Below are 17866 nucleotides of genomic sequence, written 5' to 3'. Positions count from 1 at the left end.
GCTCTCATCACAAAGAGTTTCAAAAGAATTCTCAATAATAGGAGATTCAGAAGAGGAGGACCTAGCAATACATTTTCAAATCAGTTCAACAATGCAAGAAACAAAAGAAAGCTAGAGGCCAACAAAAAACAAACTAAAAAATATTTTGAGTGCGGCCAACCTGAACACTACATGAATGAGTGCCCAATGAAGAAGAAGAAAGAAGGAAAAATTGATCGAAAATCAAAGTTTAACAACTTTTAAATCACATGGAATGATTGCAACTCGGATGGTGATGTTGAAGAGGAAAAAGAATCTGCTCAAATGACTTTCATGATCATTGGTGATGATGAGGTAACTACTTGTAACTCTCAAACTGGCAGTGATGAGGAATCTGATGATAATGTTAATTTTTTTATTGAAAAATTGCATAGCAGCCTGAAAGATTCTTATGCTAGAAACAAGGAATTAAAACAGAAAATTAATTTTCTTATTCAGGATAATGCAAGCCTTTTTCGACTGGACAAAGATCTGAAAGCTGAAAATGATAACCTGAATAAAGTTGAGACTGATCTATGTATTAAACTCGATAAAAAAAAATAAAACTTTATGAATTGTTAATAAATGAACAAGGTGATTTGAAAAGAAGAATGGATGGTCTAAATGAGTTGCTTAAGCACAAGAAACAAGTTTGTTTTCAAAAGAATGAATCAAAACCTCACTTTGACATTCATAAGAACAGTTGGAGTAGGAGATGTTGGTAAGAATGGTTAAACTTTTGTTCACAATGTTCTTCTTGTTGATAATTTGAGTTATAATCTATTGAGTGTTAGTCAATTGTATGATAGAAATCTGTTTGTGCTATTCAAAAAGCATGAATGTCTTATTCTTGAGTCAAAATTCAACATTATCTTCAAAGGAAAAAGAGTGAATAACATTTATGTAGTTATTCTTGAAAAAAATTGATTCTTCTAGTCTTAAATGTCTTAAAGTTGCAAATGAAAATCCTTGGTTGTGGCGTAGAAGGTTTTGTCATTTTAACATGAATTTGTTAAAAGAAATTTCCAAAAAAGAACTTGTTAGAGGTTTACCAAAGATTAACTTTGAAAAGGACAGAATATGTGATGCTTGTCAATTTGGAAAACAAATCAAAGTTTCGTTTAAACCCAAGAAATGTGTTTCTACTTCAAAACCTTTGGAGGTTTTACATCTTGATTTATTTGGTTCTACACAAATTGCTAGCTTGAGTGGTAAAATATATTATTTTGTTATTGTTGATGATTATTTTAAATACACTTGGGTGATATTTCTTGCACATAAAGATGATGCTTTCAAAAATTTTGTTTCATTATTTGCAAAAGTTTAAAATCTGATTGGATTGAAAATTATCAAGATTAGAAGTGACAATAACTCGGAATTTAGATTTTGTAGTTTTTCGAAATTCTATGATAATAATGGAATCACACATAAGTTTTCAATTGCTAGAACTCCTCAACAAAATGGTGTTGTTGAAAGAAAGAATAGAACTCTTAAAGAAGCCGCACGAACCATGTTGAGTGAATGTAACTTGCCAAAATATTTTTGGGCCGAAGCCATTAATACCGCTTGTTATGCTATGAATAGAGTTCTTTTGAGACCAATTTTGAACAAAACCTCTTACGAGTTAATGTTTGATAAAAAGTCAATTGTTGGTTATTTCAAAATCTTTGGTTGCAAATACTTTATTTTAAATATCAAGGAACATCTCGAAAAATTTGACAAAAATCTGATGAAGGCATTTTCTTGGGATATTGTGAGAACAAAAGAGGTTTTAGAGGATATAATAGAAGGACTCTTGTTATTGAAGAAGCCATACATGTCACTTTTAATGAATCTAATGATGATATTTCCAAGAGTGGTTGTGAGGATGATGATATAGGTATTCAAGAAGGACTTAAGAAGCTCACAATTCATGATCAAGACGATGCTCTACAAGAAGAGGGCTCAAAGGAAGATGATTCCCAAGACAATCATGATAATGCACCTAGGGATCTTCCAAAAGTTTGGAAGTTTGTTCAAAATCATCCTAAGAAACTCATCATTGGTGATCCATCCGAAAAGGTAAGAACTTGCTCCTCTTCGAAACAATTGATGGACAATTTTGCTTTGATCTCACATTTTGAACCAAAAAATATTGTTGATGCATTGAAAGATGAAAACTGAATTTTAGCTATGGAAGAGGAACTAAATCAATTTGAAAGGAATAAAGTGTGGATATTAGTTGAAATACCTCAAAATCATCCTATCATTGGTACAAAATGGGTGTTTAGAAATAAAATGAATAACAAAAATGAAGTGGTGAGAAACAAGGCTAGACTAGTGGCTAAGGGGTATGCTCAAGAAGAGGGAATAGACTTTGATGAAACATTTGCTCCCATAACTAGACTAGAATCAATTAGAATGTTTTTAGCATTTGCATGTTTCAAAGACTTTAAATTATTTCAAATGGACATTAGAAGTGTTTTCTTAAATGATTTTATTGATCAAGAGGTGTATGTTGACTAACCTCCCGATTTTGAAAATGAAATATTTTCAAATCATATGTTTAAACTCTCAAAAATTTTGTATGGATTAAAGCAAGCTCCAAAATCACGGTATGAACGCTTAAGTGGTTTCTTGATTGAAAACGATTTTATAAGGGGCATTGTAGACACCACTCTTTTCACTAAATAATGCTCCAATGATCTACTAATTGTACAAATATATGTTGATGATATTATGTTTGGTGCTACTAATGAGTGTTTGTGCAAGGATTTTTCTACTATTATGCAAAAAGAGTTTGCGATGAGTATGATAGGATAATTGAATTTCTTCCTTGGGTTTCAAGTGGAACAAACTCAAAAAAGGGACATTCATTAATCAAGTCAAATACACCAAGGAGCTGCTCAAAAGATTCGGTATGGAGGAATCAAAGCAAGTTGGAATACCAATGTGCAAATCTACCAAGTTTGATAAAGATGAAGGAGGTATAAATGTTGATGAAAAGAAGTATAGAGGTATGATTGGCAGCTTACTTTACTTAACCACAAGTAGACCTGATATCATGTTTGCTGTTTGCTTGTGTGCTCGTTTCCAATCATGTCCAAAAGAATCTCACTTGTTTGCTGTGAAAAGAATCTTTAGATACTTGAAAGGAACCTTGAACTATGGTCTTTGGTATCCTAAATGTCATGAATTTCCTTTATGCGATTTTTTGGACGCTGACTTTGGTGGATGTAGAATAGATAGAAAGAATACAAGTGGTACATGCCACTTTCTTGGTAATTGCTTCGTGTCTTGGCTAAGTAAGAAACAAAATGCTATTTCCTTGTCTATGGTCGAAGCGGAATATGTTGCCGCCGGTGCATGTTGTGCTCAATTAATGTGGATGAAAAGTACTTTGAATGATTTTGGATTAGCATATGATTGCGTGCTTGTGTATTGTGACAATACAAGTGCCATAAATTTGACAAAAAATCCTATTCAATATTTTAGGATAAAGCATATAGACATAAAGCATCATTTCATTAGAGATCTCTTCCAAAAAGGCAAAATTTGCGTACAATATATTTGCTCAAAAGATCAAAGTGCTGACATTCTTACAAAAGCCCTTCCACTGGATCAGTTTGTGTTTTTGAGGACAAAATTGGGCGTTATTGAAAAGTTTCTTTGAAAAATTATCTGGTCACACTTTATCGGACGTCCGATACTTGATGAACGGACGTCCGACAGTGTTCTAAGTCTCTTTTCCAGAAAACCTTGTTTCGAATGGTTGTGTTGGACGCTTCATTTCGTTCGGCCGTCCGATACTGAAAAAATGCTTGTTATAGGTATGACCTCTTCTTCATTTAGTTTATTTCTTTCCGTTGTCTTGAACGCAACTCTTCATCTCCTCTCACTTTCAAATTTCAAAATTCATATGTCTTCTGAATAAGTTTCAAGAAATTGAACTGTCCAAAGCCATTACATTCTTTCTGCCTATTCATTATTCCTCTTAACTTTCTCTAACTGCCAACTACCCTATAAGTTTCAATTCTCACCCAAAACCCTAGTCACTCAAAATTCACTCTATTTGGACGATTCAAGCATCTATTGTAATCTATACTGAACCTTCAGTTCATCTCATACACATTTGCATTTCACTTCGTATAAAAAATAATATGCATTTCATCATGGTAAGAGTTAGAGGTGGATCTGCTAGTGCCGGATGCACTACCCGGCTTGTTGATGAAGATATAGAAATTGTTGATCCTTCCACCAAATCACCAAAAAAGGGAACTGGCACTCGTGGTGGAAAGAAGAAATAGCTTGCCCGAAAGAAACAAACTGCTCAAACTATTGAGCCGTCTATTGAACAACCTGAAGAACATCAAACTGAAGAGCAGAGTGCTATGGAACAGCAAACTACTGAACCTTCCACCAGAAGATCTTTGAGGAAGAGAACAACTAATGAAGTGCCAACTGCTGAGCCTACTGTTGTGCCAACTGGTGGAAAAAGGAAACGTTTTGCTAGAGGAAAATCTGCTGCTCAAGCTGAGGAAGTGCCAAATCCACTGCCCAGATTCATTGATGATGATGCCCGGGAGAGATTTGAATGGATTTCACAGAAAAGTTTCATCACTCAAAGGACCATCATCCCCTATGAATTTCGTAAGCTTGACCTTGAACCAATAATTAAACTCTTTGAATTCCAAAAATGGTCTCACATTTTGAAATTACCCAACACCTATTATCCTAATATGCTTTATCAGTTTTTTGCTAACCTTAGGAAGGGTAGTTCACACACTGACTTGATTTCACGAGTCAATTCAGTTGACATAGCTCTTGATCCTGACATTGTTAATGCTGTTTTGAAAACCAAAATTGAGGATGATTTTAAAGGAAAAATTGTAAACTTCTTCTCATATGAAGAGTTTCCTTGTGCCTATCACCATTTTCATGTAACAAAACTGATGACTTATTTTCAAACGCACTTTAATACTCCTACTGAGGCTAAATTGGAGGATTTGAGCCCCCAAAATTTGATCATCTTTTTAATAATTTCAAATCTGTTGGTTCCTACTAATGGTCATAGGACCGACGCCAATAAAATGGAGCTTTACTTATTCTACTATTTTTTTTGAAAAGATCAGAATTGATTTTGGTTTTGTTATGTGCAGGTTTCTGCTCAAAATTAGTACTGATAGCCGTAGGAAACTTTCCTATGGAAAATTTCTCACTCCAATCTTTGCTCACTTTAACATTCCCTTTACTGGAGTTTCACCGAAAGAGACCTCATCATCTTTCTTTTCAAAAGCTTATTTCGAAAGAAAAAATCTGCGTTTCTTTGATGGTAAATGGTGTTACAAGGAATCTGTTTTGGAGTCTAGAACTAAGAGCCATCATGACACCCCTGTCACCCCTAGATCTCGTAGTGACCAGTCTCAATTTGTTTCCCCCTTTACCATCCATCCCGGAAAGTCATCCAATCAGCCTTCTTCATCCACTCACGAGATCATCTCCTTGCTTGAGGATCTCAAACAACACATTCACCTTATTGAAGATGGTCTGATGATGACCATCTCTGTGACGACCTCACCTCCCCCTAGGGCGTACCCTAAGATTTAGCAAGTCGCCTGCCCAACTCTCGTCAGGACTCACTAACATTTAACTTGAGAAAACAACTTACAACCATAGAAAAGAAATAAAACAACGAATCCAAGCTTAACATATACATTGATGCTCAAATCCAGCTACAAGACGTATACATGCCCGAATACCAAGGTGTTTACAATCCAGGTGCAACCAACCCTAGTCGGGCACTAGCGCGAGTACAATTGCAAAATCCAAAAATTAACTAGACAACGCTAGCCTGTACAAGTCTCACGCCTCGCTCGTATCCCCTGTACGAAAAACAAATGGCGTGGAATGAGTTAAAAGCCCAGTGAGGTTCCCATACACATAATCAAGTAATTAAAACAAGAACATTAGTCATTTAAGAACAACCAATCAGAAAAACATTTATAATATAAAAGCAATGAGAACACACTCATTAAAAGGATACATGCTCACGTGAAACCATTCGTTCATTTGTTCGCCAACCATTTTCTTTATTCCTCCAACATTAGAAAATATTTGCAAGTGAAAACACCTCCAATGTTCTTGACATTCATTCATTCATTTCATTTCCCGCCACTAGCCAATTCACTGGCCAGTCTCCACCAATCTTCGTGGTCATACTCGAGTATACCAAACATTATCTCAGGGTCATCAGTCGCCCGACCAAGTCCGCTTCTGGCTCGAGTCGACTGGCAACGAAGGACAGGAGTCCAATTTAGCCAAAAGGCTTACATTCATGCACAAGTAGCATTTAATCATTGAAAATTTCACGTTCATTTAGGTCAAATGCGATAAAGTACACACTCACCCAGCAAAAATTCATTTTAGCAATCATTGAAAATATTTACCATTTAATCAAACATTCACAATAATCCATATAGTCATTGAAAGCATAAATACAAGGAACACTTACCAGTCTAAGCCAAAATAATGTCAAAAGTTTCCTTCCAGCTTATTCCCTTGATCACCAACAAACCCTAAGAATAACCAATCCCAAATTGAAATGAGCAAAGGTAATTCCAAATTTTCGAGAGAAAACTAACACTTTTCATCTTAGTTGATACCAAATCTTGGTCAAAACAACTCATATACTACTATTGAAATGCATTCAAGGATAAATATGTAACTTAAGATCAAACTAACCCTAAACTCAAACCTTACATCTCACTAATATTCATAAAAGCAAGTATTAGAAATTTGATCAGCATGCCCTTTGTATTTTGCTATTTTTCAGCCATTTATGGCTTCATTATTTTCCTCAACTCAGCCCAAATTCACACATAAACAATCTTAATACAATAGCCCTTCAAGTAGGCTCAATGTCATCCAAATACAAGGCAATTCTAGCAATGCAACCATAAAATCAAAGTTAGAAACTAGTATTAAAGAAGAATAACTAAGTAACAGGTTTGACACCTTCTGGCATTTTGGTCATAGCTGAAGCTATGCTTATCAGATTGAGGTATATTTCATGGCGTTTTGAAGTTAAGACAGAGAACTACATTTCCTATGAAGACATCAACACCCAATTCATGCATTTTCAAGGTCAAAATGTGAAATTTCAGAGAAAACATAAATTTGCCTGTGAAACAAGGCTTTTGACAGTCAGGGGTATTTTAGTAATTTTACATGCTACAGTGCTCCAATTAAGCTGATATTTTACAAAAAGATTTTTAACTCCAATTAAGCCTGATATCAGGGACGAATATGCAGGTCAGAAACAGGGCAGATTCATCATCAAAGTTGAAAATTCACTTCTACTCTACAACATCATCATGATATCTTCCATAAAACTTCCATATTCAAGTTATCTATCCAATAAAATGCAACATAAGAAAGGGAAGAAGAGTTTCTTAGTTTAATACCTCAAGACCCCAAGAGAAGTTGCAAGACAAGAACTTTCTTCCTCAAGTGACTCCACCAAAAGCTTCCCTCCAAGCCTAGCTTAAGATTAATCGGTGTAGATTTGGGTTGGTGTTTGAATCCCTCATGGATTGAGCATAAAATCAAGGCTAGAAAAATGAAAGTTTTTCTCTCTTTTCTTATCTCTTAAATTCGGCCAAAATGAGGGAAAAAATGATAGAATATTGGTGAAATATTCAAGATAAATACTAGGGAGGTCTTTGGTCAAAGGTGGTGTTGTTTGCCAACACTTGGCATCCTCAAATTTTTTCTTTCTTTTCCTTTTCTTTATTTAATAATGGTGGATGACTTAAGGGTTAATTTAGGGAGGGTTAGATGAAATAAAAATAAGAAGATTAGGGTAAGAAAGGATTGGTCAAGTGGGGTTCTCAATCGGAAGCAAACGGTGCACGTCGGTTCAAACCTATTTTTCTTAACTCTCTTGTACTTGTATTTTTACTTATGGTTCACTAGCTTATTATTATCACTTCTAATCATACAGTTTTTCTTATCTAAAACTTACTCTTAACCACCAAATTTAGTACACACACCTCACCAAGTGTTCACACGGCCAAAATATACGAAAACCCTGATTTACGCTAACTATAAAACTAAAGGTACAACCCTTGATTCTATAGTTTATTGCAACTATTAAGGGAGTAAATGAGTAGTAAAGATATTATAAAGCAATTTAATCAAAATAAGAGGGAATTTTAAGAAAATATGAGCGAATGTTTCAGTCGTCACAATGTCACCTGATCAGCAAGCTGCTTTCATTGACAAAAGGAACCTACTTGTCCCTCCTATCCCTCAAGAAGATGAGAATGCTCATCAAAAGGAGCCTAGAACTGAGCCTACTGAGCAAACTCCGCATACTGAAATCACTCCAGAGGTTCGTGCTTCCAGTTCTCAGCCACAGGACAAGGGAAAGGCTCCAGTAACTGAAGACAGCGATGATGATGAGGACACTGAGGAGGAGTAAGTGGATCCTGACCAATTTTACCTAGCTAGGAGGAGGCCTGGATCGTCCAAAATCACAATTTAGGCACCTCTAGGAACTTGCACCTCGGGTTTAGGATGGCATTTCATAATAGATATTTGCATCTTTTGCATTTTACCATTTCAAGTACTCTGGATTTTGGTTATTTGGATAACTCTTTTGGCTTGTAAACTATTCAGTTAACTTCGCTATGTTGAATGATTTCTGGTTAAGTTTTGTTGGTTAACTTTGTTTGCTTTTGTGAGCTTGGTACCCTTATGATCTTTGATTTTTGACATTGTTTGCTGATATTGGTGATTGCTGAGTTTGTTGAGTATTCTTGGATAATGATGTTGCTGATGACATTGATATTGAGATTCTAAATGTTGGGTACAGTATTTGAATATTGGGGTTTTGGATGTTGTATTTGAATAATGTGTTTGGATACTGTCTTCTAATGATGACAAAAAAAGGGAGAAATGAAATGATGTCAAGTTGTTGCCAGGAAATGTAATCTGGTATATGAACGAGGTGGAGTAAACTTTAGCAGTAAGTAAGGGGGAGTTTTTTACTTAATTACTTTTCTCTATCCATTGTTTTGTCATCATCAAAAAGGGGGAGATTGTTAATCTCAGTTCTTAGCTTTTGATGATTACAAAATAAATGGATGTTACTAATATCTTCTCAAAGACCTTTTCAAAAATGAAACAAATTAGGTTCAAAGATGAAACTATTGCTGAAGTTGTCGGACGCACGTAAAGACTGGATCGGATGTCCGACAATCATTGAGTATCTTCGGACGCATGAAGAACTCCATCATCGGACGTCCGAAAGAATCAAAACATTTCCCTAAATTTACTGACCTCGATCGGACGTAAAACATTAAAGCACCGGACGTCCGTTAATCTGCGCAACACTTCAGACGCAGAGCATTGGAGGTACCGGACGTCCCGAAGGATTGAAGAAAATTTCTCAATTTTATTATCTACTTTTGGACGCAAACCATGAAGGTACCGGACGTCCGAATGAATTAAAGAAAATCTCTTTTGCTCACTGCCTGCTGTCGGACGTAAGAAACAAGATCACTAGACGTCCGACACTACCAACGGCTAGTTGACTCTTCAACTGCCTTCTATCCGTTGGAAGCATTAATGGAGGAACTTTTTGGTCTCACATAAATAGATCAAAGTCAACCACTTCAAGACAACTTTTGCACATTGAGACTACAAAAGATCAAGAGCAATTTTAGTGAGAAAATTCTCTCAAAAGAAGATTTGTACTCTTAGTTGTGTGAATCTTGTATAAGCTTTTCTTGTGTGAGTAAATTACTTCAATAGTGTAGTTTTGTGAGGGTTATCTGAGTGAAAGTAAAATTTTCCTAACTTGACCAAGTGTGGCTGGGGGTAAGGAGGAAGTGATTCTTCCTTTGTACACAAAGATTGGTTGTAATTGATCAACTAGAAAAAACTTGCTTTATAAAGTGATATTCAAACTCAGGAGGAGTTTGGAATTTGGTTTGCTACTCTATCTCTTTTATTTACTATCTTGCAATATAAATTGTTCATCTCTTCTACTCACGAACATTCGTGCTTTCTCATTAATTGTTCCATTATGTGGTCATCTAGAAAAGAGGGTAAATTTCATATTTAACCAAAAAGTGTCTCATAACTTGGTTAGTTTTTAATTTACCTAATTCACCCCCCTCTTAGGTTGTTTTCGATCCTTACAAAGTTCTACAATTCAACCAAATTCAAACTTATTTACAACCTAAAAACCAAATGTAAGATATAACATCAAATGTCAAAATACATTCTATCTACCAAAAGAATAAGTACAAGAGCGTTAGATACGTTAATGCATACTTAATTGCTCCGGCCTCCACTCCTATAAGGAAAACAAAACTAAAGAAATGAGTTAAAAACCCAATGAGATTTCCAAACAAGTAGTCAGGTAGGTAAAATACAAAAATATTACATTTAACACTTTACATAGTAATAAATAGTCATTCAAGCAGTAAACATTCAATCATTGGAAGGATACGTGCTCACTTGGAGCCATTCATTCAATCATTTAGTCTCCGACCATTTTCCTTATTCCCCTGACATTTGAAAATATTTAGCAGTAAAAACTCCTTCAGTGTTCATTTCACTCATTCATTCATTTTAATCATTGCATTGTATTCATTGGCCAGTTCTCTACTAGATTTCGTGGTTATATTCGAGCATACCAAACACTGTTCCAGAGTCACCAGCTGCCTGATCGAATCCGCTTCTAGCTCGAGTCGACTGGCAACGAAGGGTAAGGGCTCAGTTCAGCCAAAGGCTTACATTCATGCACAAGTAACATTCAATTATTTGATAATTAAAAATTCGCATTCACTTAGGTCGAGTGCGACAAAGTACACACTCACCCATTGAAAATCCATTTAACAATCATTGAGAAGCGTTGAACATTCAAGCAAACATTCATAACATTCCACATAGTCATTGGAAACACAACATGCAAGGAACACTCACCGATATCAGTAGAGTAAATGTCAAAAGTTCATCCCCGAGTTATTCTCGTGCTCACCAACAAACCCTAAGAACAACCAAGATAAAGATATTATGGTCTAACCATCCAAACCTTAAGTGAACAAAGTTCGCATATTAGGCTCAACTATGTGCCACAAGCCTATACAAGATGGCCTCTCAAACACAAAGGGTTCAAGGACAAATTTGATAGTGCAAATCAAGGAAAAATCTAAATGTATCCTAAAAGTGAGGAGAGCAATTTAAACATCCAAAATCTCACCAAAATAAGGTTTAAAACCCAAAAAATGTTTTCCAAAGTTTTCCAAGTCCTAATCAATCCATTTGATAAAATTTTCAACTTTGGTGACATTTTGTTGAAAAGGTATAACTTGAGTTCCATAAGGCAAAAAATCACAAAACTTACATTAGAAATAGACTCCAAGAACTAACATACTTTAGAAAACATCTTCATAAAATTCAACTCGTAGGTTAGTCAAATTTCAGTTCAAACTTACTATTGTCTCGTGTGCAAAGACAGAATAGTCATAGTTTTTCAAGAAATTTTGCAAATTTTCTGTTATTTATAGGAGTTGAACCAAATCCTAAATTTTATATCGTTGAAAGTCCTATAAGTCTAGTTTCAAACGCAACAAATGGAACTCAATTCCGATTTTCCTATACGAAGTTATAGTTAATTTCCCAAAGCTGTGCAGGGCTTCTTGTGAAAATTTTCCAGCAAACTATTAGTTTGGAAAACTAGGTTTTTCTTTTCTTAAACCTCTTTGTTTTGGCTCAAAACTAACACAAATGTAAAAAAATAGCTTGTAACAAGTGTTTTGAGTAAAATCATATGCAAGAGGAAGACAAAAATACCCTAAACTCACACCTCAATATCACTTCCACTCACATGAACTACAAGAAAAAAAAGGGCCAACATCTCCCCTGTTTTTTCCTAATTTTTTCCTTCAATTCCAAAGCTGAAGTTTCACAGCAAAGCAGCTCCAACAAGTCCACAAAATATAAACTACAAAGAGGTCCTTATTTCAACCACAAAACTAACTAATTTTAGCATATCCCTAGCACATATACATTGTAACCCTAAACTGGAAATTTAAGCCCTAGGCTGGAATTTGACACCAAGAGCAAGAAATCCTTCAAGTGAAGCCAAAAATACATGTATAAGTTGGAAAATCCTCAATGCAGCCCAAACTTTTATAGCAAAGCTAGAAAATAATCATCTCATGGCTGAAAAATATGAATCAAAGCTAGAAAAGTTTCACCAACTTCACAACCCATGAAATCCTCCATAAAACTTTCATATTCAAGTAATATATCCACTACAATGGAAGATTAAAGGAGAAAAGTAGTTCCTTACCAAGATTACCTTCAATCCCTAAGAAGAGTAGCAAATCACAGCTTTCTTCCCCAAAATCACACCACACCAAGCTCCTTCCTTCCTTGTTGCAACCTTCTATGGATGGATTTAGGGTTTGAGGTTGATTTTCTCACAAAATCAAGCTAGAAAGCAAGATAGAACTTGAAGAGTTTTCTCTCTTTTCTTCCCTTAGAGGTTCGGCCACAAGGAGTAAAGAAAGTGACGGATTTTTCTTCTCTTTTTCAAGATAAAGGCAAAGGATAGTATTGGTCAAAGTTGGGTTTGATGGTTGACAAGTGTCAAAATCCAATTCCATTCCTATCCCTTTGTCTCTCTTGTGTTTCTTATAGCTAATCTATCTTGTGTTCCTCTAATACACTCTTAACACTTTTAATAACATAACTTCTCTAGTACCACACTCGTTCTTGTCCACCAAATATAACACACACATTTCACTAGTCAGTCAAACTACCTTAATGCTCTGTAAAACATAACATGCACTAAAATATAAAAAGGGAAATGATAAAAATCTTGACTCAACCAATAAAATCACTATAAAATTAAGGCAAGCAAATAAAATTAAATGAAAATATAAATTATTTTTTCAAAAATAGGAGAAATTTTAAAATTATTTTCGGGTCCTCACATCTTCCTAATAAGAAAATTGTGAGAACAATTGAAAATTTCATTGTACAACTCATTTTTGTTGAAGACAGAGAAGATCATTGGGAGCTTGTTCATCATCTTGGCTAAACTTTCTTTATCTATCTTTTTACTTGTGATTCAATATGTGTTTATGCAATGAAGCTATGTTCTTTCTTGTTATATATCATATGGGTCGCTAAACTTCTAAATCTACGGAGTAGATGAAATTTGTGGTTACTTGATATGAGTTGAATACGATTTACACTTATTACATCTTGTATTAACTTGTTCATTTATGCATGCTTATCACTTGTTGTTGCTTGATCACCAGTAGCAACTCTTTAGTTGTTATTAATCAATGAAAGTTGGTAATGATGATGGAATAATATAAATGGAGTTTAAATAGTGGACTCATGAGAATGGAGGTACAATTAAGTGGATTAACCTTGCATTTCATGAAGAACACAAGAGTAGATCTAGTTATTCACCATGAGAATAGGGAAAACTAGTCTAATCTAGGCCATTTCATCATGAGAGTGAGTTTTGGTAACATTGGAAATGAATTCCTAGTTTAACAACAGTAGTAACAAGTGGTAAATCTATTCACTTGTATCTTTTGTGCCATAAGTGGATTCTACATCCCTAGAGTCAAGTATTTAGTGAAATTTCTCCATTGTGTCTTGGAAGCTAATTAGTTAGGTAACTTAAATTATAAGTAATTGCAATTTCTCTTGCTTTTATTGATAGTTGGTCTAAATAATAAATCAAGTAAGGTCTTAGTACTTGTATAAGTTGTTTCTCGTTGGATCGACTCGATATATGCCATAAACTACTATTTGACCTGTATATTTGCTATCAAATGGGTATATTTTAGAATTAAACTTGTACTCATATCTAGAACCCGTCAGCGATCTAGGCAAGCGACCCGCTAAACCCTAGGGGGAGGTGGAGGTCATCATAGGTGGTATCAGAGCAATCTCGTGTGATCTCTGTGTGGGGTGAGCTTGGACTAGGTGGTGTTATGGTCCCGATTATATAAATGAATGCAAGGGACTAAGTGCTCTTATTGAGCATAATCTAGGACAGGATTATTGAAGCATAAATGTGAGTACATTAGGCGTAAAACTTTGACATGAAACTCGAGGAAATTAAAATTGTATATCGGGTAGGAATTCGAAATATGGTTGATTTACACTTGGAAGCGGCCTGCCTGAGTTGTGAATTATTCTATTTTCGGATTCTTGTACTCGAGTACAAAATATTTCTTTCAATGGTGTATTTGTAAATTGGGAAGGATTTCGTATATTGCATTACAATGTGATTAGAAATCAAGATTAAATTTGGGGAAGAAGAACCAAAGAGACCAAGGCTAGCTGTTGAGAGCTAAAGGTGAAGAGACAGTAGTGAGATCTTGAAGATTAGTGTAAATTCTTCATTTTAAGATGAATAATTCTACTAGTCCTTTAATGGTAAATGGATAATATGCCATCTCCTGGTTAAAAATGTGGTTTTCAGAGCTGGAATTTGAGTAAAATAGTAGTTTAAGTAAGGACTATGCAGCTGTGAACAGTTTTAAACTGTGAAGAGAGTTTTCAACTTGAGGTGAGATAAGTTTGACAAATCTACCATGTGATTAGTATGCTACCATTTGCAAATAATTTTGTGTGAGTTTTTGATGAAATTGTGGCTTCTTAAACTTATTGGAGGATTATTTGGGGCTAATATCCAATAGGATAAAGATACCTAATTGTTAAGTTATTAGAAAATCCAATGTATGAAATGTTTGAGTCCATTTAGAATACTTGAGAGCCATTGATGTATTTAGGCAATGATCATACTATTTGATTTGGTATCGGACATAGTAGATCTATAATTTACTAAGGAATTTTTTATTAGTCTTACTGATGGGGTAATTGGATTGGTAATTGTGCTTGAAGAGATTGTCACTTTGGCTATGTTGGGATGATCATATACGGTAGTTAGTATGAAATAGACTTCTATCAATGGATAAGATTTATTGTATAAATATTTTGATGTATGTAATATTAGTTATATAGAGAGGACACGATGGTTAATGGTATTGAATACTTCTTAAAGTTATTGGAGTAAGTTGGTGTAAGATTAATGACTAACTTTGTCTTTATTATACGTGAAGTATATTGGTAGATGTTGATTTGGTGCTAAACCTAGACTTGATTATAATTGTGTATATATGTAGACGGTCATAGTTTAACAGTTATAAGTTATTTATTGCAGGTAGCGAAGGATTTTTATATTATGTTTAGTAAGATTTAAGGATCCATGACTGAAAGGAATGTAAGATATTTCTTATAGTATTAAGTATAAACTCTCACTTCTTCGAAGAACTATAACATACTTTTCATCAATGGAGTCAGTTTTACTTGACTTTTGGAGTATACTCAGTACTTCTTGTTTAAGCATCTTAATCAAGTTTTATTTGTTATATGTGAAGTTTGACTTAAAGATGTGGCTCAAAAATCTTTCAATCAAAAAATTTTATTTCTTCACCATCCTATTTATTGATCTTTAAAGTTGACTAAAAGTTTGGCTTTGAAAGCAATTTAGAATTTGAGAATTTTTTTTTCTCTTGATTGACTTATTTGGATGATTTTTATGGCATTTTCTTAGAACTTCAATATATATATATTTTGATTTTGTCACATCGATCTCGTGCAAGTTTTCAAGATATATTAGTTTGGTTAATGATGCCAGATTGAATTTATCATTAAGCATTGATTTCTTTATAGGATTGTTGTTGACTTTGGAAGTTATTGTATTGTAGATTCAAGTTTTTAAATTTCGGATATGATAGCCAATCATTAGGCACTACAATGAAATATTCTGAAATTTTGTAAGGAACTAGTCGGAAGGTTAATGATACCTAGATATTGGAAATGATGCATCATAGAGTAAGAAGATGGATAAGATTAAGACAAGGCTCAGGTTAATGGAGTTTTAACTAATAAGACAAGACTTAGATGGATGAGAATAAAAAAATGGATTTTATTTTGCAGTGGAATTCAGAGGAATGTAATATGTGGAATAGGTTATGATTATAAGGGCAATGATATTATGGTGAATCGTTGCAGCTTAAGGGTCTAAGGAAATGCTTATTATCATAACATGTTTTATAAGGAGTTGACATAACAATTGTTGGTAGCAAGAAGCAAAAGAGGGTGAGATCATATTTGAAAATTTAAAAGTTAGTAAATTTGATCTATTTATTGTCTCATAAGTTTAGAAGTAAGGACAAACTAATATTGAAGCCATGATTTGATAGTTCTATTGAATGGGATGATATTATTGGGATATTTGTACCTCATAGCTAGTGTGAAATAGGCTATGATCAATCTGAATGAACATCTCCAACATTTGTGAATAAAGGTAGGAATTTCGAGAATGAAATTCTTTTAAGGGGGGGAGGAAGAGTGTGAGGACCCGAAAATTTTGTGTAAATTTCATGCTTTTATTTTAATTATATATATACCTTATTATTAATGAATTTAAGTGTTTAATTGTTTTACCACTTGAGAGGTGAATAATAGGAGTTTGTAGTGTGAGAATCCAAAATTTATATAAATACTCTTCACCTTTTACTTAAAAATTCGAACATTTCATGTTACTTATCTATCGATTTAATTACGTGTTTAATTGCTTTTGTGTAACTCATTTGTTCAAGTGCGTTTTAATTCATTGCAAGATTAAACCCTAGGGATATAATACTAATTTGAACAAATTAATGGGGCAATAGTGTGACCACTAAAAATTATTTGGCCATAATTGAATAAAGTCTTGACACAAAATACATGCATTTGACAAATGCCAAGATTCTTGCCAAGTGTTAAAATTATTGCCAAATGACCAAATTGCCATGTGAATATACCTAAACTACCATGCAAGATATGTCAAGACAAAACTTCCCAAACACCAATTTTAGTTCATTCTTGTCTTGACCACGTCTTAAATCGAGAGAGAGAGAGAGAGAGAGAGAGTTGAGAGACCAAGAGAAAACTTGAAGTTTCCATCCTTCTTCAACCATGGAACACTGGCCAAGAAACAAGAAACAACTTCAACTCATTTAGCTAAGGGAATCGAGAGAACAACACAAAACCGTGAAGAAATAAGAGGTAGTTTACTAAGTTCTTCTTCTTTTTCCTTCTACTTTTAGTTAGTGATGTCTTAGATTGAATTAGAACCAAGCAAAAGAGGTTTAGTTGGAGAAAGTTCATCCAAAAGTTGGAAATTTCTGGACAAGTTGCTGCTTGAAAACTGAGAGGGAAGTGGGTGAAGCTGATTTTGCGTTTCCAGCTTTTATTGGCAGGGAAAAAGAGGTAAAATTTGCTAACCACACCTCCATTCTCTCAATATGCCTAGGTACTTGTTGCATGTTGAATTTGAGTCAAGAAAAGAGGAGTTTTTCTAGAGAAAACCATACTTGAAGACTGATTTCTTGCCGGAAATTTCCAGCTTTGGCCAAGGGAAAAGAGAGCTCAGTTTCACAGCTTTTCATTCTAAATTTTGGAGGAATTTTACTATGAGTTCATGATATATGTCTTATCTCTTTCTTTATGTGATATATAGGATGTTTTACTATTGAATCAAGTGGAAAGTTGGTGATTTTGGATGAAAACTTGAAGAAACTTGCTGGAATTTTCTGTTGGAACCTGTGGGAGAGAAGCTGGGATTTTTCTAACTTTATATCTAAAACTTTGGTTGTAAATTGACATATCTTGACTCCATATACCTTCTAACACTTCAATCTTAGCAAGCATGTGAGTTTTTGTGGTGAAAAGCTTGACTTTTGTGGCTGGAATTCTTGTTTGGAGGACTGCATGG

General features: G+C 34.4%; 1 long non-coding RNA gene across 1 annotated transcript; it reads left to right on the top strand.

Moving 5' to 3' along the window:
* The first annotated feature begins 16989 nt into the window (after nucleotides 1–16989).
* Nucleotides 16990–17660, top strand: LOC140008577 (uncharacterized). The gene is made up of 2 exons (XR_011816078.1): nucleotides 16990–17361; nucleotides 17612–17660. It is a non-coding gene; the product is annotated as an uncharacterized lncRNA (long non-coding RNA).
* The last annotated feature ends 206 nt before the right edge of the window (nucleotides 17661–17866 follow it).

Source organism: Coffea arabica, chromosome 1e, assembly GCF_036785885.1.
Source record: "Coffea arabica cultivar ET-39 chromosome 1e, Coffea Arabica ET-39 HiFi, whole genome shotgun sequence".
NCBI classification, from domain to species: domain Eukaryota; kingdom Viridiplantae; phylum Streptophyta; class Magnoliopsida; order Gentianales; family Rubiaceae; genus Coffea; species Coffea arabica.
Note: the sequence above shows the minus strand (reverse complement) of the source record. Positions and strands in the feature narration are given on the sequence as shown.